Source organism: Saccoglossus kowalevskii, chromosome 9, assembly GCF_978046115.1.
Source record: "Saccoglossus kowalevskii chromosome 9, keSacKowa6.1, whole genome shotgun sequence".
NCBI lineage: Eukaryota > Metazoa > Hemichordata > Enteropneusta > Harrimaniidae > Saccoglossus > Saccoglossus kowalevskii.
This window is the reverse complement of record NC_140649.1, coordinates 15374562-15394670: the sequence shown is the minus strand read 5'-3', so window position 1 is coordinate 15394670 and position 20109 is coordinate 15374562. Positions and strand designations below refer to the sequence as shown.

At 40.6% G+C, this 20109-nt stretch overlaps 10 non-coding genes across 10 annotated transcripts; all 10 read left to right on the top strand.

Moving 5' to 3' along the window:
• The first annotated feature begins 4961 nt into the window (after nucleotides 1-4961).
• On the top strand, nucleotides 4962-5033 carry TRNAE-UUC (transfer RNA glutamic acid (anticodon UUC)). The gene has a single exon. It is a non-coding gene; the product is annotated as a tRNA-Glu (tRNA).
• A 498-nt stretch (nucleotides 5034-5531) lies between these two features.
• Nucleotides 5532-5603, top strand: TRNAE-UUC (transfer RNA glutamic acid (anticodon UUC)). Its single transcript has one exon. It is a non-coding gene; the product is annotated as a tRNA-Glu (tRNA).
• Nucleotides 5604-6101: 498 nt separating this feature from the next.
• On the top strand, nucleotides 6102-6173 carry TRNAE-UUC (transfer RNA glutamic acid (anticodon UUC)). Its single transcript has one exon. It is a non-coding gene; the product is annotated as a tRNA-Glu (tRNA).
• A 1336-nt stretch (nucleotides 6174-7509) lies between these two features.
• On the top strand, nucleotides 7510-7581 carry TRNAE-UUC (transfer RNA glutamic acid (anticodon UUC)). Its single transcript has one exon. It is a non-coding gene; the product is annotated as a tRNA-Glu (tRNA).
• Nucleotides 7582-8517: 936 nt separating this feature from the next.
• TRNAE-UUC (transfer RNA glutamic acid (anticodon UUC)) lies at nucleotides 8518-8589 on the top strand. The gene has a single exon. It is a non-coding gene; the product is annotated as a tRNA-Glu (tRNA).
• A 1179-nt stretch (nucleotides 8590-9768) lies between these two features.
• On the top strand, nucleotides 9769-9840 carry TRNAE-UUC (transfer RNA glutamic acid (anticodon UUC)). Its single transcript has one exon. It is a non-coding gene; the product is annotated as a tRNA-Glu (tRNA).
• Nucleotides 9841-10671: 831 nt separating this feature from the next.
• TRNAE-UUC (transfer RNA glutamic acid (anticodon UUC)) lies at nucleotides 10672-10743 on the top strand. The gene has a single exon. It is a non-coding gene; the product is annotated as a tRNA-Glu (tRNA).
• A 2089-nt stretch (nucleotides 10744-12832) lies between these two features.
• On the top strand, nucleotides 12833-12904 carry TRNAE-UUC (transfer RNA glutamic acid (anticodon UUC)). Its single transcript has one exon. It is a non-coding gene; the product is annotated as a tRNA-Glu (tRNA).
• Nucleotides 12905-16230: 3326 nt separating this feature from the next.
• Nucleotides 16231-16302, top strand: TRNAE-UUC (transfer RNA glutamic acid (anticodon UUC)). The gene has a single exon. It is a non-coding gene; the product is annotated as a tRNA-Glu (tRNA).
• Nucleotides 16303-19867: 3565 nt separating this feature from the next.
• Nucleotides 19868-19939, top strand: TRNAE-UUC (transfer RNA glutamic acid (anticodon UUC)). Its single transcript has one exon. It is a non-coding gene; the product is annotated as a tRNA-Glu (tRNA).
• Nucleotides 19940-20109: the final 170 nt, after the last annotated feature.

Sequence of the window (20109 nt, the reverse complement as noted above, 5' to 3'; positions counted from 1 at the left end):
TGTGGGAACACCTGTTGTAGATTCCTGGTCAGGTGTACATCGCAGCTAGTATAAAATGCTCATAGACAATTTAATAAAAATATATAAATTGCCCTCTCGTATTTGTTGCCTTATTACAAGAGAATATATAATACACGACGTGCAGTTCATGTCACAAGCATCCGATTGTATGCCATACTTGTGTTTTCCCGATAAATAGGAAACGCCTTCATACGACAACGTCCCATATGTCTTGTGGTTAGGATTTGGCGCTTTCACCGCCAAGGCCCGGGTTCAATTCCAGGTGTGGGAACACCTGTTTTAGATTCCTGGACAGTTGAACATCGCAGCTTGTATAAAATGCTCATAGACAATTTAATTAAAAGATATAAATTGGCTTCTCGTATTTGTTGCCTTATTACAAGAGAATATATAATACACGACGTGCAGTTCATGTCACAAGTATCCTATTATATGCCTTACTTGTGTTTTCCCGATAAATAGGAAACGCCTTCATACGACATCGTCCCATATGGTCTAGTGGTTACGATTTGGCGCTTTCACCGCTAAGGCCCGGGTTCAATTCTCGGTGTGGGAATACCTGTTTTAGATTCCTGGTCAGTTGCACATCGCAGCTTGTATAAAATTCTCAAAGACAATTTAATCAAAAGATATAAATTGGCCACTCGTATTTGTTGCCTTATTACAAGAGAATATATAATACACGACTTGCATTTCATGTCACAAGCATCCGATCGTATGCCATACTTGTGTTTTCCCGATAAATAGGAAACGCCTTCAAATGTCAACGTCCCATATGGTTTAGTGGTTAGGATTTGTCGCTTTCACCGCCAAGGCTCGGGTTCAATTCCCGGTGTGAGAACACCCGTTTTAGATTCCTGGTCAATTGAACATCGCAGCTTGTACAAAATTCTCAAAGACAATTTAAATAAAAGACATAAATTCGCCTCTCGTATTTGTTGCCTTATTACATGAGAATATATAATACACGACGTGCAGTTCATGTCACAAGCATCCGATTGTATGCCATACTCGTGTTTTCCCGATAAATAGGAAACGCTTTCAAATGTCAACGTCCCATATGGTCTAGTGGTTAGGATTTTGTGCAGTTCGTGTCACAAGCATCCGATTGTATGCCGTACTTGTGTTTTCCCGATAAATAGGAAACGCCTTCATACGACAACGTCCCATATGGTCTAGTGGTTGGGATTTGGCGCTTTCACCGCCAAGGCCCGGGTTCAATTCCCGGTGTGGGAACACTTGTTTTAGATTCCTGGTCAGGTGTACATCGCAGCTAGTATAAAATGCTCATAGACAATTTAATAAAAATATATAAATTGCCCTCTCGTATTTGTTGCCTTATTACAAGAGAATATATAATACACGACGTGCAGTTCATGTCACAAGCATCCGATTGTATGCCATACTTGTGTTTTCCCGATAAATAGGAAACGCCTTCATACGACAACGTCCAATATGTCTTGTGGTTAGGATTTGGCACTTTCACCGCTTTCACCGCCAAGGCCCGGGTTCAATTCCCGGTGTGGGAATACCTGTTTTAGATTCCTGGTCAGTTGAACATCGCAGCTTGTATAAAATTCCCAAAGACAATTTAATTAAAAGACATAAATTGGCCTCTCGTATTTGTTGCCTTATTACATGAGAATATATAATACACGACGTGCAGTTCATGTCACAAGCATCCGATTATATGCCATACTCGTGTTTTCCCGATAAATAGGAAACGCTTTCAAATGTCAACGTCCCATATGGTCTAGTGGTTAGGATTTTGTGCAGTTCATGTCACAAGCATCCGATTGTATGCCGTACTTGTGTTTTCCCGATAAATAGGAAACGCCTTCATACGACAACGTCCCATATGTCTTGTGGTTAGGATTTGGCGCTTTCACCGCCAAGGCCCGGGTTCAATTCCAGGTGTGGGAACACCTGTTTTAGATTCCTGGACAGTTGAACATCGCAGCTTGTATAAAATGCTCATAGACAATTTAATTAAAAGATATAAATTGGCTTCTCGTATTTGTTGCCTTATTACAAGAGAATATATAATACACGACGTGCAGTTCATGTCACAAGTATCCTATTATATGCCTTACTTGTGTTTTCCCGATAAATAGGAAACGCCTTCATACGACATCGTCCCATATGGTCTAGTGGTTACGATTTGGCGCTTTCACCGCTAAGGCACGGGTTCAATTCTCGGTGTGGGAATACCTGTTTTAGATTCCTGGTCAGTTGCACATCGCAGCTTGTATAAAATAATCAAAGACAATTTAATCAAAAGATATAAATTGGCCACTCGTATTTGTTGCCTTATTACAAGAGAATATATAATACACGACTTGCATTTCATGTCACAAGCATCCGATCGTATGCCATACTTGTGTTTTCCCGATAAATGGGAAACGCCTTCAAATGTCAACGTCCCATATGGTTTAGTGGTTAGGATTTGTCGCTTTCACTGCCAAGGCTCGGGTTCAATTCCCGGTGTGAGAACACCCGTTTTAGATTCCTGGTCAATTGAACATCGCAGCTTGTACAAAATTCTCAAAGACAATTTAAATAAAAGACATAAATTCGCCTCTCGTATTTGTTGCCTTATTACATGAGAATATATAATACACGACGTGCAGTTCATGTCACAAGCATCCGATTGTATGCCATACTCGTGTTTTCCCGATAAATAGGAAACGCTTTCAAATGTCAACGTCCCATATGGTCTAGTGGTTAGGATTTTGTGCAGTTCGTGTCACAAGCATCCGATTGTATGCCGTACTTGTGTTTTCCCGATAAATAGGAAACGCCTTCATACGACAACGTCCCATATGGTCTAGTGGTTGGGATTTGGCGCTTTCACCGCCAAGGCCCGGGTTCAATTCCCGGTGTGGGAACACTTGTTTTAGATTCCTGGTCAGGTGTACATCGCAGCTAGTATAAAATGCTCATAGACAATTTAATAAAAATATATAAATTGCCCTCTCGTATTTGTTGCCTTATTACAAGAGAATATATAATACACGACGTGCAGTTCATGTCACAAGCATCCGATTGTATGCCATACTTGTGTTTTCCCGATAAATAGGAAACGCCTTCATACGACAACGTCCAATATGTCTTGTGGTTAGGATTTGGCACTTTCACCGCTTTCACCGCCAAGGCCCGGGTTCAATTCCCGGTGTGGGAATACCTGTTTTAGATTCCTGGTCAGTTGAACATCGCAGCTTGTATAAAATTCCCAAAGACAATTTAATTAAAAGACATAAATTGGCCTCTCGTATTTGTTGCCTTATTACATGAGAATATATAATACACGACGTGCAGTTCATGTCACAAGCATCCGATTATATGCCATACTCGTGTTTTCCCGATAAATAGGAAACGCTTTCAAATGTCAACGTCCCATATGGTCTAGTGGTTAGGATTTTGTACAGTTCATGTCACAAGCATCCGATTGTATGCCGTACTTGTGTTTTCCCGATAAATAGGAAACGCCTTCATACGACAACGTCCCATATGGTCTAGTGGTTAGGATTTGGCGCTTTCACCGCCAAGGACCGGGTTCAATTCCAGGTGTGGGAACACCTGTTTTAGATTCCTGGACAGTTGAACATCGCAGCTTGTATAAAATGCTCATAGACAATTTAATTAAAAGATATAAATTGGCCTCTCGTATTTGTTGCCTTATTACAAGAGAATATATAATACACGACGTGCAGTTCATGTCACAAGTATCCTATTATATGCCTTACTTGTGTTTTCCCGATAAATAGGAAACGCCTTCATACGACATCGTCCCATATGGTCTAGTGGTTACGATTTGGCGCTTTCACCGCTAAGGCCCGGGTTCAATTCTCGGTGTGGGAATACCTGTTTTAGATTCCTGGTCAGTTGCACATCGCAGCTTGTATAAAATTCTCAAAGACAATTTAATTAAAAGATATAAATTGGCCACTCGTATTTGTTGCCTTATTACAAGAGAATATATAATACACGACTTGCATTTCATGTCACAAGCATCCGATCGTATGCCATACTTGTGTTTTCCCGATAAATAGGAAACGCCTTCAAATGTCAACGTCCCATATGGTTTAGTGGTTAGGATTTGTCGCTTTCACCGCCAAGGCTCGGGTTCAATTCCCGGGGTGAGAACACCCGTTTTAGATTCCTGGTCAATTGAACATCGCAGCTTGTACAAAATTCTCAAAGACAATTTAAATAAAAGATATAAATTGGCCTCTCGTATTTGTTGCCTTATTACAAGAGAATATATAATACACGACGTGCAGTTCATGTCACAAGTATCCTATTATATGCCTTACTTGTGTTTTCCCGATAAATAGGAAACGCCTTCATAACGCCTTCATACGACAACGTCCCATATGGTCTAGTGGTTAGGATTTGTCGCTTTCACCGCCAAGGCCCGGGTTCAATTCCCGGTGTGGGAATACTTGTTTTAGATTCCTGGTCAGTTGAACATCGCAGCTTGAATAAAATTCTCAAAGACAATTTAATTAAAAGATATAAATTGGCCTCTCGTATTTGTTGCCTTATTACAAGAGAATATATAATACACGACGTGCAGTTCATGTCACAAGTATCCTATTATATGCCTTACTTGTGTTTTCCCGATAAATAGGAAACGCCTTCAAATGTCAACGTCCCATATCGTTTAGTGGTTAGGATTTGTCGCTTTCACCGTCAAGGCTCGGGTTCAATTCCCGGTGCGGGAACACCCGTTTTAGATTCCTGGTCAATTGAACATCGCAGCTTGTACAAAATTCTCAAAGACAATTTAAATAAAAGATATAAATTGCCCTCTCGTATTTGTTGCCTTATTACAAGAGAATATATAATACACGACGTGCAGTTCATGTCACAAGTATCCTATTATATGCCTTACTTGTGTTTTCCCGATAAATAGGAAACGCCTTCATACGACAACGTCCCACATGGTCTAGTGGTTAGGATTTGGCGCTTTCACCGCCAAGGCCCGGGTTCAATTCCCGGTGTGGGAATACCTGTTTTAGATTCCTGGTCAGTTGAACATCGCAGCTTGAATAAAATTCTCAAAGACAATTTAATTAAAAGATATAAATTGGCCTCTCATATTTGTTGCCTTATTACAAGAGAATATATAATACACGACGTGCAGTTCATGTCACAAGTATCCTATTATATGCCTTACTTGTGTTTTCCCGATAAATAGGAAACGCCTTCATACGACAACGTCCCACATGGTCTAGTGGTTAGGATTTGTCGCTTTCACCGCCAAGGCTCGGGTTCAATTCCCGGTGTGAGAACACCCGTTTTAGATTCCTGGTCAATTGAACATCGCAGCTTGTACAAAATTCTCAAAGACAATTTAAATAAAAGATATAAATTGGCCTCTCATATTTGTTGCCTTATTACAAGACAATATATAATACACGACGTGCAGTTCATGTCACAAGTATCCTATTATATGCCTTACTTGTGTTTTCCCGATAAATAGGAAACGCCTTCATTCGACAACGTCCCATATGGTCTAGTGGTTAGGATTTGGCGCTTTCACCGCCAAGGCCCGGGTTCAATTCCCGGTGTGGGAATACCTGTTTTAGATTCCTGGTCAGTTGAATATCGCAGCTTGTATAAAATTCTCAAAGACAATTTAATTAAAAGATATAAATTGGCCTCTCGTATTTGTTGCCTTATTACAAGAGAATATATAATACACAACTTGCATTTCATGTCACAAGCATCCGATTGTATGCCATACTTGTGTTCTCCCGATAAATAGGAAACGCCTTCAAATGTCAACGTCCCATATGGTTTAGTGGTTAGGATTTGTCGCTTTCACCGTCAAGGCTCGGGTTCAATTCCCGGTGCGGGAACACCCGTTTTAGATTCCTGGTCAATTGAACATCGCAGCTTGTACAAAATTCTCAAAGACAATTTAAATAAAAGATATAAATTGGCCTCTCGTATTTGTTGCCTTATTACAAGAGAATATATAATACACGACGTGCAGTTCATGTCACAAGTATCCTATTATATGCCTTTCTTGTGTTTTCCCGATAAATAGGAAACGCCTTCATACGACAACGTCCCACATGGTCTAGTGGTTAGGATTTGGCGCTTTCACCGCCAAGGTCCGGGTTCAATTCCCGGTGTGGGAATACCTGTTTTAGATTCCTGGTCAGTTGAACATCGCAGCTTGTATACAATTCTCAAAGACAATTTAATTAAAAGATATAATTTGGCCTCTCGTATTTGTTACCTCATTACAAGAGAATATATAATACACGACTTGCAGTTCATGTCACAAGCATCCGATTGTATGCCATACTTGTGTCTTCCCAATAAATAGGAAACGCCTTCATACGTCAACGTCCCATATGGTCTAGTGGTTAGGATTTGGGGCTTTCACCGCCAAGGCCTGGGTTCAATTCCCGGTGTGAGAACACCCGTTTTAGAACTCTGGTCAGTTGAACATCGCAGCTTGTATAAAATGCTCATAGGCAATTTAATTAAAATATATAAATTGGCCTGTCGTATTTGTTGCGTTATTTCAAGAGAATATATAATACACGACGTGCAGTTCATGTCACAAACATCAGATTGTATGCCATACTCGTGTTTTCCCGATAAATAGGCAACGCTTTCAAATGTCAACGTCCCATATGGTATAGTGGTTAGGATTTTGTGCAGTTCATGTCACAAGCATCCGATTGTATGCCGTACTTGTGTTTTCCCGATAAATAGGAAACGCCTTCATACGACAACGTCCCATATGGTCTAGTGGTTGGGATTTGGCGCTTTCACCGCCAAGGCCCGGGTTCAATTCCAGGTGTGGGAACACCTGTTTTAGATTCCTGGACAGGTGAACATCGCAGCTTGTATAAAATGCTCATAGACAATTTAATTAAAAGATATAAATTGGCCTCTCGTATTTGTTGCCTTATTACAAGAGAATATATAATACACGACTTGCAGTTCATGTCACAAGCATCCGATTGTATGCCATACTTGTGTCTTCCCGATAAATAGGAAACGCCTTCAAACGTCAACGTCCCATATGGTCTAGTGGTTAGGATTTGGCGCTTTCACCGCCAAGGCCTGGGTTCAATTCCCGGTGTGAGAACACCCGTTTTAGAACTCTGGTAAGTTGAACATCGCAGCTTGTATAAAATGCTCATAGACATTTTAATTAAAATAGATAAATTGGCCTGTCGTATTTGTTGCCTTATTTCAAGAGAATATATAATACACGACGTGCAGTTCATGTCACAAGCATCCGATTGAATGCCATACTTATGTTTTCCCGATAAATAGGAATAAGTATCCTATCATATGCCTTACTTGTGTTTTCCCGATAAATAGGAAACGCCTTCATACGACAACGTCCCATATGGTCTAGTGGTTAGGATTTTGTGCAGTTCATGTCACAAGCATCCGATTGTATGCCGTACTTGTGTTTTCCCGATAAATAGGAAACGCCCTCATACGACAACGTCCCATATGGTCTAGTGGTTAGGATTTGGCGCTTTCACCGCCAAGGCCCGGGTTCAATTCCCGGTGTGGGAACACCTGTTTTAGATTCCTGGTCAGGTGTACATCGCAGCTTGTATAAAATGCTCATAGACAATTTAATAAAAATATATAAATTGCCCTCTCGTATTTGTTGCCTTATTACAAGAGAATATATAATACACGACGTGCAGTTCATGTCACAAGTATCCTATTATATGCCTTACTTGTGTTTTCCCGATAAATAGGAAACGCCTTCATTCGTCCCATATGGTCTAGTGGTTAGGATTTGGCGCTTTCACCGCCAAGGCCCGGGTTCAATTCCCGGTGTTTAGAATACCTGTTTTAGATTCCTGGTCAGTTGAATATCGCAGCTTGTATAAAATTCTCAAAGACAATTTAATTAAAAGATATAAATTGGCCTCTCGTATTTGTTGCCTTATTACAAGAGAATATATAATACACAACTTGCATTTCATGTCACAAGCATCCGATTGTATGCCATACTTGTGTTCTCCCGATAAATAGGAAACGCCTTCAAATGTCAACGTCCCATATGGTTTAGTGGTTAGGATTTGTCGCTTTCACCGCCAAGGCCTGGGTTCAATTCCCGGTGTGAGAACACCCGTTTTAGAACTCTGGTAAGTTGAACATCGCAGCTTGTATAAAATGCTCATAGACATTTTAATTAAAATAGATAAATTGGCCTGTCGTATTTGTTGCCTTATTTCAAGAGAATATATAATACACGACGTGCAGTTCATGTCACAAGCATCCGATTGAATGCCATACTTATGTTTTCCCGATAAATAGGAATAAGTATCCTATCATATGCCTTACTTGGGTTTTCCCGATAAATAGGAAACGCCTTCATACGACAACGTCCCATATAGTCTAGTGGTTAGGATTTTGTGCAGTTCATGTCACAAGCATCCGATTGTATGCCGTACTTGTGTTTTCCCGATAAATAGGAAACGCCTTCATACGACAACGTCCCATATGGTCTAGTGGTTAGGATTTGGCGCTTTCACCGCCAAGGCCCGGGTTCAATTCCCGGTGTGGGAACACCTGTTTTAGATTCCTGGTCAGGTGTACATCGCAGCTTGTATAAAATGCTCATAGACAATTTAATAAAAATATATAAATTGCCCTCTCGTATTTGTTGCCTTATTTCAAGAGAATATATAATACACGACGTGCAGTTCATGTCACAAACATCCGATTGTATGCCATACTCGTGTTTTCCCGATAAATAGGCAACGCTTTCAAATGTCAACGTCCCATATGGTCTAGTGGTTAGGATTTTGTGCAGTTCATGTCACAAGCATCCGATTGTATGCCGTACTTGTGTTTTCCCGATAAATAGGAAACGCCGTCATACGACAACGTCCCATATGGTCTAGTGGTTGGGATTTGGCGCTTTCACCGCCAAGGCCCGGGTTCAATTCCCGGTGTGGGAACACCTGTTTTAGATTCCTGGTCAGGTGAACATCGCAGCTTGTATAAAATGCTCATAGACAATTTAATTAAAAGATATAAATTGGCCTCTCGTATTTGTTGCCTTATTACAAGAGAATATATAATACACGACTTGCAGTTCATGTCACAAGCATCCGATTGTATGCCATACTTGTGTCTTCCCGATAAATAGGAAACGCCTTCAAACGTCAACGTCCCATATGGTCTAGTTGTTAGGATTTGGCGCTTTCACCGCCAAGGCCCGGGTTCAATTCCCGGTGTTTAGAATACCTGTTTTAGATTCCTGGTCAGTTGAATATCGCAGCTTGTATAAAATTCTCAAAGACAATTTAATTAAAAGATATAAATTGGCCTCTCGTATTTGTTGCCTTATTACAAGAGAATATATAATACACAACTTGCATTTCATGTCACAAGCATCCGATTGTATGCCATACTTGTGTTCTCCCGATAAATAGGAAACGCCTTTAAATGTCAACGTCCCATATGGTTTAGTGGTTAGGATTTGTCGCTTTCACCGTCAAGGCTCGGGTTCAATTCCCGGTGCGGGAACACCCGTTTTAGATTCCTGGTCAATTGAACATCGCAGCTTGTACAAAATTCTCAAAGACAATTTAAATAAAAGATATAAATTGGCCTCTCGTATTTGTTGCCTTATTACAAGAGAATATATAATACACGACGTGCAGTTCATGTCACAAGTATCCTATTATATGCCTTACTTGTGTTTTCCCGATAAATAGGAAACGCCTTCATACGACAACGTCCCACATGGTCTAGTGGTTAGGATTTGGCGCTTTCACCGCCAAGGTCCGGGTTCAATTCCCGGTGTGGGAATACCTGTTTTAGATTCCTGGTCAGTTGAACATCGCAGCTTGTATACAATTCTCAAAGACAATTTAATTAAAAGATATAAATTGGCCTCTCGTATTTGTTGCCTCATTACAAGAGAATATATAATACACGACTTGCAGTTCATGTCACAAGCATCCGATTGTATGCCATACTTGTGTCTTCCCAATAAATAGGAAACGCCTTCATACGTCAACGTCCCATATGGTCTAGTGGTTGGGATTTGGGGCTTTCACCGCCAAGGCCTGGGTTCAATTCCTGGTGTGGGAACACCTGTTTTAGATTCCTGGTCAGGTGAACATCGCAGCTTGTATAAAATGCTCATAGACAATTTAATTAAAAGATATAAATTGGCCTCTCGTATTTGTTGCCTTATTACAAGAGAATATATAATACACGACTTGCAGTTCATGTCACAAGCATCCGATTGTATGCCATACTTGTGTCTTCCCGATAAATAGGAAACGCCTTCAAACGTCAACGTCCCATATGGTCTAGTGGTTAGGATTTGGCGCTTTCACCGCCAAGGCCTGGGTTCAATTCCCGGTGTGAGAACACCCGTTTTAGAACTCTGGTAAGTTGAACATCGCAGCTTGTATAAAATGCTCATAGACATTTTAATTAAAATAAATAAATTTTCCTGTCGTATTTGTTGCCTTATTTCAAAAGAATATATAATACACGACGTGCAGTTCATGTCACAAGCATCCGATTGTATGCCATACTTATGTTTTCCCGATAAATAGGAATAAGTATCCTATCATATGCCTTACTTGTGTTTTCCCGATAAATAGGAAACGCCTTCATACGACAACGTCCCATATGGTCTAGTGGTTAGGATTTGGCGCTTTCACCGCCAAGGCCCGGGTTCAATTCCCGGTGTGGGAACCCCTGTTTTAGATTCCTGGTCAGGTGTACATCGCAGCTTGTATAAAATGCTCATAGACAATTTAATAAAAATATATAAATTGCCCTCTCGTATTTGTTGCCTTATTACAAGAGAATATATAATACACGACGTGCAGTTCATGTCACAAGCATCCGATTGTATACCATAATTGTGTTTTCCCGATAAATAGGAAACGCCTTCATACGACAACGTCCCATATGTCTTGTGGTTAGGATTTGGCGCTTTCACCGCTTTCACCGCCAAGGCCCGGGTTCAATTCCCGGTGTGGGAACACCTGTTTTAGATTCCTGGTCAGTTGAACATCGCAGCTTGTACAAAATTCTCAAAGACAATTTAATTAAAAGATATAAATTGGCCTCTCGTATTTGTTGCCTTATTACAAGAGAATATATAATACTCAACTTGCATTTCATGTCACAAGCATCCGATTGTATGCCATACTTGTGTTCTCCCGATAAATAGGAAACGCCTTCAAATGTCAACGTCCCATATGGTTTAGTGGTTAGGATTTGTCGCTTTCACCGTCAAGGCTCGGGTTCAATTCCCGGTGCGGGAACACTCGTTTTAGATTCCTGGTCAATTGAACATCGCAGCTTGTACAAAATTCTCAAAGACAATTTAAATAAAAGATATAAATTGGCCTCTCGTATTTGTTGCCTTATTACAAGAGAATATATAATACACGACGTGCAGTTCATGTCACATGTATCCTATTATATGCCTTACTTGTGTTTTCCCGATAAATAGGAAACGCCTTCATACGACAACGTCCCACATGGTCTAGTGGTTAGGATTTGGCGCTTTCACCGCCAAGGTCCGTGTTCAATTCCCGGTGTGGGAATACCTGTTTTAGATTCCTGGTCAGTTGAACATCGCAGCTTGTATACAATTCTCAAAGACAATTTAATTAAAATATATAAATTGGCCTGTCGTATTTGTTGCCTTATTTCAAGAGAATATATAATACACGACGTGCAGTTCATGTCACAAACATCCGATTGTATGCCATACTCGTGTTTTCCCGATAAATAGGAAACGCCTTCATACGACAACGTCCCATATGGTCTAGTGGTTGGGATTTGGCGCTTTCACCGCCAAGGCCCGGGTTCAATTCCCGGTGTGGGAACACATGTTTTAGATTCCTGTTCAGGTGAACATCGCAGCTTGTATAAAATGCTCATAGACAATTTAATTAAAAGATATAAATTGGCCTCTCGTATTTGTTGCCTTATTACAAGAGAATATATAATACACGACTTGCAGTTCATGTCACAAGCATCCGATTGTATGCCATACTTGTGTCTTCCCGATAAATAAGAAACGCCTTCATACGTCAACGTCCCATATGGTCTAGTGGTTAGGATTTGGCGCTTTCACCGCCAAGGCCTGGGTTCAATTCCCGGTGTGAGAACACCCGTTTTAGAACTCTGGTCAGTTGAACATCGCAGCTTGTATAAAATGCTCATAGACATTTTAATTAAAATAGATAAATTGGCCTGTCGTATTTGTTGCCTTATTTCAAGAGAATATATAATACACGACGTGCAGTTCATGTCACAAGCATCCGATTGTATGCCATACTTATGTTTTCCCGATAAATAGGAATAAGTATCCTATCATATGCCTTACTTGTATTTTCCCGATAAATAGGAAACGCCTTCATACGACAACGTCCCATATGGTCTAGTGGTTTGGATTTGGCGCTTTCACCGCCAAGGCCCGGGTTCAATTCCTGGTGTGGGAATTCCTGTTTTAGATTCCTGGTCAGTTGAACATCGCAGCTTGTATACAATTCTCAAAGACAATTTAATTAAAAGATATAAATTGGCCTCTCGTATTTGTTGCCTTATTACAAGAGAATATATAATACACGACGTGCAGTTCATGTCACAAGCATCCGATTGTATGCCATACTCGTGTTTTCCCGATAAATAGGAAACGCTTTCAAATGTCAACGTCCCATATGGTCTAGTGGTTAGGATTTTGTGCAGTTCATGTCACAAGCATCCGATTGTATGCCGTACTTGTGTTTTCCCGATAAATAGGAAACGCCTTCATACCACAACGTCCCATATGGTCTAGTGGTTAGGATTTGGCGCTTTCACCGCCAAGGCCCGGGTTCAATTCCCGGTGTGGGAACACCTGTTTTAGATTCCTGGTCAGGTGTACATCGCAGCTTGTATAAAATGCTCATAGACAATTTAATAAAAATATATAAATTGCCCTCTCGTATTTGTTGCCTTATTACAAGAGAATATATAATACACGACGTGCAGTTCATGTCACAAGCATCCGATTGTATGCCATACTTGTGTTTTCCCGATAAATAGGAAACGCCTTCAAACGTCAACGTCCCATATGGTCTAGTGGTTAGCATTTGGCGCTTTCACCGCCAAGGTCAGGGTTCAATTCCCGGTGTGAGAACACCTGTTTTAGCTTCCTGGTCAGTTGAACATCGCAGCTTGTATAAAATGCTAAAAGACAATTTAATTTAATGATATAAATTGGCCTGTCGTATTTGTTGCCTTATTACAAGAAAATATATAATACACGACGTGCAGTTCATGTCACAAGCATCCGATTGTATGCCATACTCGTGTTTTCCCGATAAATAGGAAACGCTTTCAAATGTCAACGTCCCATATGGTTTAGCGGTTAGGATTTTGTGCAGTTCATGTCACAAGCATCCGATTGTATGCCATACTCGTGTTTTCCCGATAAATAGGCAACGCTTTCAAATGTCAACGTCCCATATGGTCTAGTGGTTAGGATTTTGTGCAGTTCATGTCACAAGCATCCGATTGTATGCCGTACTTGTGTTTTCCCGATAAATAGGAAACGCCTTCATACGACAACGTCCCATATGGTCTAGTGGTTGCGATTTGGCGCTTTCACCGCCAAGGCCCGGGTTCAATTCCCGGTGTGGGAACACCTGTTTTAGATTCCTGGTCAGGTGAACATCGCAGCGTGTATAAAATGTTCATAGACAATTTAATTAAAAGATATAAATTGGCCTCTCGTATTTGTTGCCTTTTTACAAGAGAATATATAATACACGACTTGCAGTTCATGTCACAAGCATCCGATTGTATGCCATACTTGTGTCTCCCCGATAAATAGGAAACGCCTTCATACGTCAACGTCCCATATGGTCTAGTGGTTAGGATTTGGCGCTTTCACCGCCAAGGCCCGGCTTTAATTCCCGGCGTGGGAACACCTGTTTTAGATTCCAGGTCAGTTGAACATCGCAGCTTGTATAAAATGCTCATAGACAATTTAATTTAAATATATAAATTGGCCTCTCGTCTTTGTTGCCTTATTACAAGAGAATATATAATACACGACGTGCAGTTTATGTCACAAGTATCCAATTGCATGCCATACTTGTGTTTTCCCGATAAATAGGAAACGCCGTCAAATGTCATCGTCCCATATGGTCAAGTGGTTAGGATTTGGCGCTTTCACCGCCAAGGCTCGGGTGCAATTCCCGGTGTGGGAACACCTGTTTTAGATTCCTGGTCAGTTGAACATCGCAGCTTGTACAAAATTCTCAAAGACAGTTTAATTAAAAGATATAAATTGGCCTCTCGTATTTGTTGCCTTATTACAAGAGAATATATAATACACGACGTGCAGTTCATGTCACAAGCATCCGATTGTATGCCATACTTGTGTTTTCCCGATTATTAGGAAACGCCTTCATACGACAACGTCCCATATGTCTTGTGGATAGGATTTGGCGCTTTCACCGCCAAGGCCCGGGTTCAATTCCCGGTGTGGGAACACCTGTTTTAGATTCCTGGTCAGTTGAACATCGCAGCTTGTACAAAATTCTCAAAGACAATTTAATTAAATGATATAAATTGGCCTGTCGTATTTGTTGCCTTATTACAAGAGAATATATAATACACGACGTGCAGTTCATGTCACAAGCATCCGATTGTATGCCATACTCGTGTTTTCCCGATAAATAGGAAACGCTTTCAAATGTCAACGTCCCATATGGTCTAGTGGTTAGGATTTTGTGCAGTTCATGTCACAAGCATCCGATTGTATGCCATACTCGTGTTTTCCCGATAAATAGGCAACGCTTTCAAATGTCAACGTCCCATATGGTCTAGTGGTTAGGATTTTGTGCAGTTCATGTCACAAGCATCCGATTGTATGCCGTACTTGTGTTTTCCCGATAAATAGGAAACGCCTTCATACGACAACGTCCCATATGGTCTAGTGGTTGCGATTTGGCGCTTTCACCGCCAAGGCCCGGGTTCAATTCCCGGTGTGGGAACACCTGTTTTAGATTCCTGGTCAGGTGAACATCGCAGCTTGTATAAAATGCTCATAGACAATTTAATTAAAAGATATAAATTGGCCTCTCGTATTTGTTGCCTTTTTACAAGAGAATATATAATACACGACTTGCAGTTCATGTCACAAGCATCCGATTGTATGCCATACTTGTGTCTCCCCGATAAATAGGAAACGCCTTCATACGTCAACGTCCCATATGGTCCAGTGGTTAGGATTTGACGCTTTCACCGCCAAGGCCTGGGTTCAATTCACGGTGTGAGAACACCCGTTTTAGAACTCTGGTCAGTTGAACATCGCAGCTTGTATAAAATGCTCATAGACAATTTAATTAAAATATATAAATTGGCCTGTCGTATTTGTTGCCTTATTTCAAGAGAATATATAATACACGACGTGCAGTTCATGTCACAAGCATCCGATTGTATGCCTTACTTGTGTCTTCCCGATAAATAGGAAACGCTTTCAAATGTCAACGTCCCATATGGTCTAGTGGTTAGGATTTTGTGCAGTTCATGTCACAAGCATCCGATTGTATGCCGTACTTGTGTTTTCCCGATAAATAGGAAACGCCTTCATACGACAACGTCCCATATGTCTTGTGGTTAGGATTTGGCGCTTTCACCGCCAAGGCCCGGGTTCAATTCCAGGTGTGGGAACACCTGTTTTAGATTCCTGGACAGTTGAACATCGCAGCTTGTATAAAATGCTCATAGACAATTTAATTAAAAGATATAAATTGGCCTCTCGTATTTGTTGCCTTATTACAAGAGAATATATAATACACGACGTGCAGTTCATGTCACAAGTATCTTATTATATGCCTTACTTGTGTTTTCCCGATAAATAGGAAACGCCTTCATACGACAACGTTCCATATGGTCTAGTGGTTAGGATTTGGCGCTTTCACCGCCAAGGCCCGGGTTCAATTCCCGGTGTTGGAATACCTGTTTTAGATTCCTGGTCAGTTGCACATCGCAGCTTGTATAAAATTCTCAAAGACAATTTAATTAAAAGATATAAATTGGCCACTCGTATTTGTTGCCTTATTACAAGAGAATATATAATACACGACGTGCAGTTCATGTCACAAGTATCCTATTATATGCCTTACTTGTGTTTTCCCGATAAATAGGAAATGCCTTCATACGACAACGTCCCATATGGTCTAGTGGTTAGGATTTGGCGCTTTCACCGCCAAGGCCCGGGTTCAATTCCCGGTGTGGGAATACATGTTTTAAATTCCTGGTCAGTTGAACATCGCAGCTTGTATCAAATGCTCATAGACAATTTAATTAAAAGATATAAATTGGCCACTCGTATTTGTTGCCTTATTACAAGAGAATATATAATACACGACGTGCAGTTCATGTCACAAGTATCCTATTATATGCCTTACTTGTGTTATCCCGATAAATAGGAAACGCCTTCAAATTTTAACGTCCCATATGGTTTAGTGGTTAGGATTTGTCGCTTTCACCGCCAAGGCTCGGGTTCAATTCCCGGTGTGAGAACACTCGTTTTAGATTCCTGGTCAATTGAACATCGCAGCTTGTACAAAATTCTCAAAGACAATTTAAATAAAAGATATAAATTGGCCTGTCGTATTTGTTGCCTTATTACAAGAGAATATATAATACACGACGTGCAGTTCATGTCACAAGTATCCTATTATATGCCTTACTTGTGTTTTCCCGATAAATAGGAAACGCCTTCATACGACAACGTCCCATTCGGTCTAGTGGTTAGGATTTGGCGCTTTCACCGCCAAGGCCCGGGTTCAATTCCCGGTGTGGGAATACCTGTTTTAGATTCCTGGTCAGTTGCACATCGCAGCTTGTATAAAATTCTCAAAGACAATTTAATTAAAAGATATAAATTGGCCACTCGTATTTGTTGCCTTATTACAAGAGAATATATAATACACGACTTGCATTTCATGTCACAAGCATCCGATTGTATGCCATACTTGTGTTTTCCCGATAAATAGGAAACGCCTTCAAATGTCAACGTCCCATATGGTTTAGTGGTTAGGATTTGTCGCTTTCACCGCCAAGGCTCGGGTTCAATTCCCGGTGTGAGAACACCCGTTTTAGATTCCTGGTCAATTGAACATCGCAGCTTGTACAAAATTCTCAAAGACAATTTAAATAAAAGATATAAATTGGCCTCTCGTATTTGTTGCCTTATTACATGAGAATATATAATACACGACGTGCAGTTCATGTCACAAGCATCCGATTGTATGCCATACTCGTGTTTTCCCGATAAATAGGAAACGCTTTCAAATGTCAACGTCCCATATGGTCTAGTGGTTAGGATTTTGTGCAGTTCATGTCACAAGCATCCGATTGTATGCCGTACTTGTGTTTTCCCGATAAATAGGAAACGCCTTCATACGACAACGTCCCATATGTCTAGTGGTTAGGATTTGGCGCTTTCACCGCCAAGGCCCGGGTTCAATTCCCGGTGTGGGAATACCTGTTTTAGATTCCTGGTCAGTTGCACATCGCAGCTTGTATAAAATTCTCAAAGACAATTTAATTAAAAGATATAAATTGGCCACTCGTATTTGTTGCCTTATTACAAGAGAATATATAATACACGACTTGCATTTCATGTCACAAGCATCCGATTGTATGCCATACTTGTGTTATCCCGATAAATAGGAAACGCCTTCAAATGTCAACGTCCCATATGGTTTAGTGGTTAGGATTTGTCGCTTTCACCGCCAAGGCTCGGGTTCAATTCCCGGTGTGAGAACACTCGTTTTAGATTCCTGGTCAATTGAACATCGCAGCTTGTACAAAATTCTCAAAGACAATTTAAATAAAAGATATAAATTGGCCTGTCGTATTTGTTGCCTTATTACAAGAGAATATATAATACACGACGTGCAGTTCATGTCACAAGTATCCTATTATATGCCTTACTTGTGTTTTCCCGATAAATAGGAAACGCCTTCATACGACAACGTCCCATACGGTCTAGTGGTTAGGATTTGGCGCTTTCACCGCCAAGGCCCGGGTTCAATTCCCGGTGTGGGAATACCTGTTTTAGATTCCTGGTCAGTTGAACATCGCAGCTTGAATAAAATTCTCAAAGACAATTTAATTAAAAGATAAAAATTGGCCTCTCGTATTTGTTGCCTTATTACAAGAAAATATATAATACACGACGTGCAGTTCATGTCACAAGTATCCTATTATATGCCTTACTTGTGTTTTCCCGATAAATAGGAAACGCCTTCATACGTCAACGTCCCATATGTCTAGTGGTTAGGATTTGGCGCTTTCACCGCCAAGGCCCGGGTTCAATTCCCGGTGTGGGAATACCTGTTTTAGATTCCTGGTCAGTTGCACATCGCAGCTTGTATAAAATTCTCAAAGACAATTTAATTAAAAGATATAAATTGGCCACTCGTATTTGTTGCCTTATTACAAGAGAATATATAATACACGACTTGCATTTCATGTCACAAGCATCCGATTGTATGCCATACTTGTGTTTTCCCGATAAATAGGAAACGCCTTCAAATGTCAACGTCCCATATGGTTTAGTGGTTAGGATTTGTCGCTTTCACCGCCAAGGCTCGGGTTCAATTCCCGGTGTGAGAACACTCGTTTTAGATTCCTGGTCAATTGAACATCGCAGCTTGTACAAAATTCTCAAAGACAATTTAAATAAAAGATATAAATTGGCCTCTCGTATTTGTTGCCTTATTACATGAGAATATATAATACACGACGTGCAGTTCATGTCACAAGCATCCGATTGTATGCCATACTCGTGTTTTCCCGATAAATAGGAAACGCTTTCAAATGTCAACGTCCCATATGGTCTAGTGGTTAGGATTTTGTGCAGTTCATGTCACAAGCATCCGATTGTATGCCGTACTTGTGTTTTCCCGATAAATAGGAAACGCCTTCATACGACAACGTCCCATATGGTCTAGTGGTTAGGATTTGGCGCCTTCACCGCCAAGGCCCGGGTTAAATTCCCGGTGTGGGAACACCTGTTTTAGATTCCTGGTCAGGTGTACATCGCAGCTAGTATAAAATGCTCATAGACAATTTAATAAAAATATATAAATTGCCCTCTCGTATTTGTTGCCTTATTACAAGAGAATATATAATACACGACGTGCAGTTCATGTCACAAGCATCCGATTGTATGCCATACTTGTGTCTTCCCGATAAATAGGAAACGCCTTCATACGACAACGTCCCATATGTCTTGTGGTTAGGATTTGGCGCTTTCACCGCCAAGGCCCGGGTTCAATTCCAGGTGTGGGAACACCTGTTTTAGATTCCTGGACAGTTGAACATCGCAGCTTGTATAAAATGCTCATAGACAATTTAATTAAAAGATATAAATTGGCCTCTCGTATTTGTTGCCTTATTACAAGAGAATATATAATACACGACGTGCAGTTCATGTCACAAGTATCTTATTATATGCCTTACTTGTGTTTTCCCGATAAATAGGAAACGCCTTCATACGACAACGTTCCATATGGTCTAGTGGTTAGGATTTGGCGCTTTCACCGCCAAGGCCCGGGTTCAATTCCCGGTGTTGGAATACCTGTTTTAGATTCCTGGTCAGTTGCACATCGCAGCTTGTATAAAATTCTCAAAGACAATTTAATTAAAAGATATAAATTGGCCACTCGTATTTGTTGCCTTATTACAAGAGAATATATAATACACGACGTGCAGTTCATGTCACAAGTATCCTATTATATGCCTTACTTGTGTTTTCCCGATAAATAGGAAACGCCTTCATACGACAACGTCCCATATGGTCTAGTGGTTAGGATTTGGCGCTTTCACCGCCAAGGCCCGGGTTCAATTCCCGGTGTGGGAATACATGTTTTAGATTCCTGGTCAGTTGAACATCGCAGCTTGAATAAAATTCTCAAAGACAATTTAATTAAAAGATATAAATTGGCCTCTCGTATTTGTTGCCTTATTACAAGAAAATATATAATACACGACGTGCAGTTCATGTCACAAGTATCCTATTATATGCCTTAC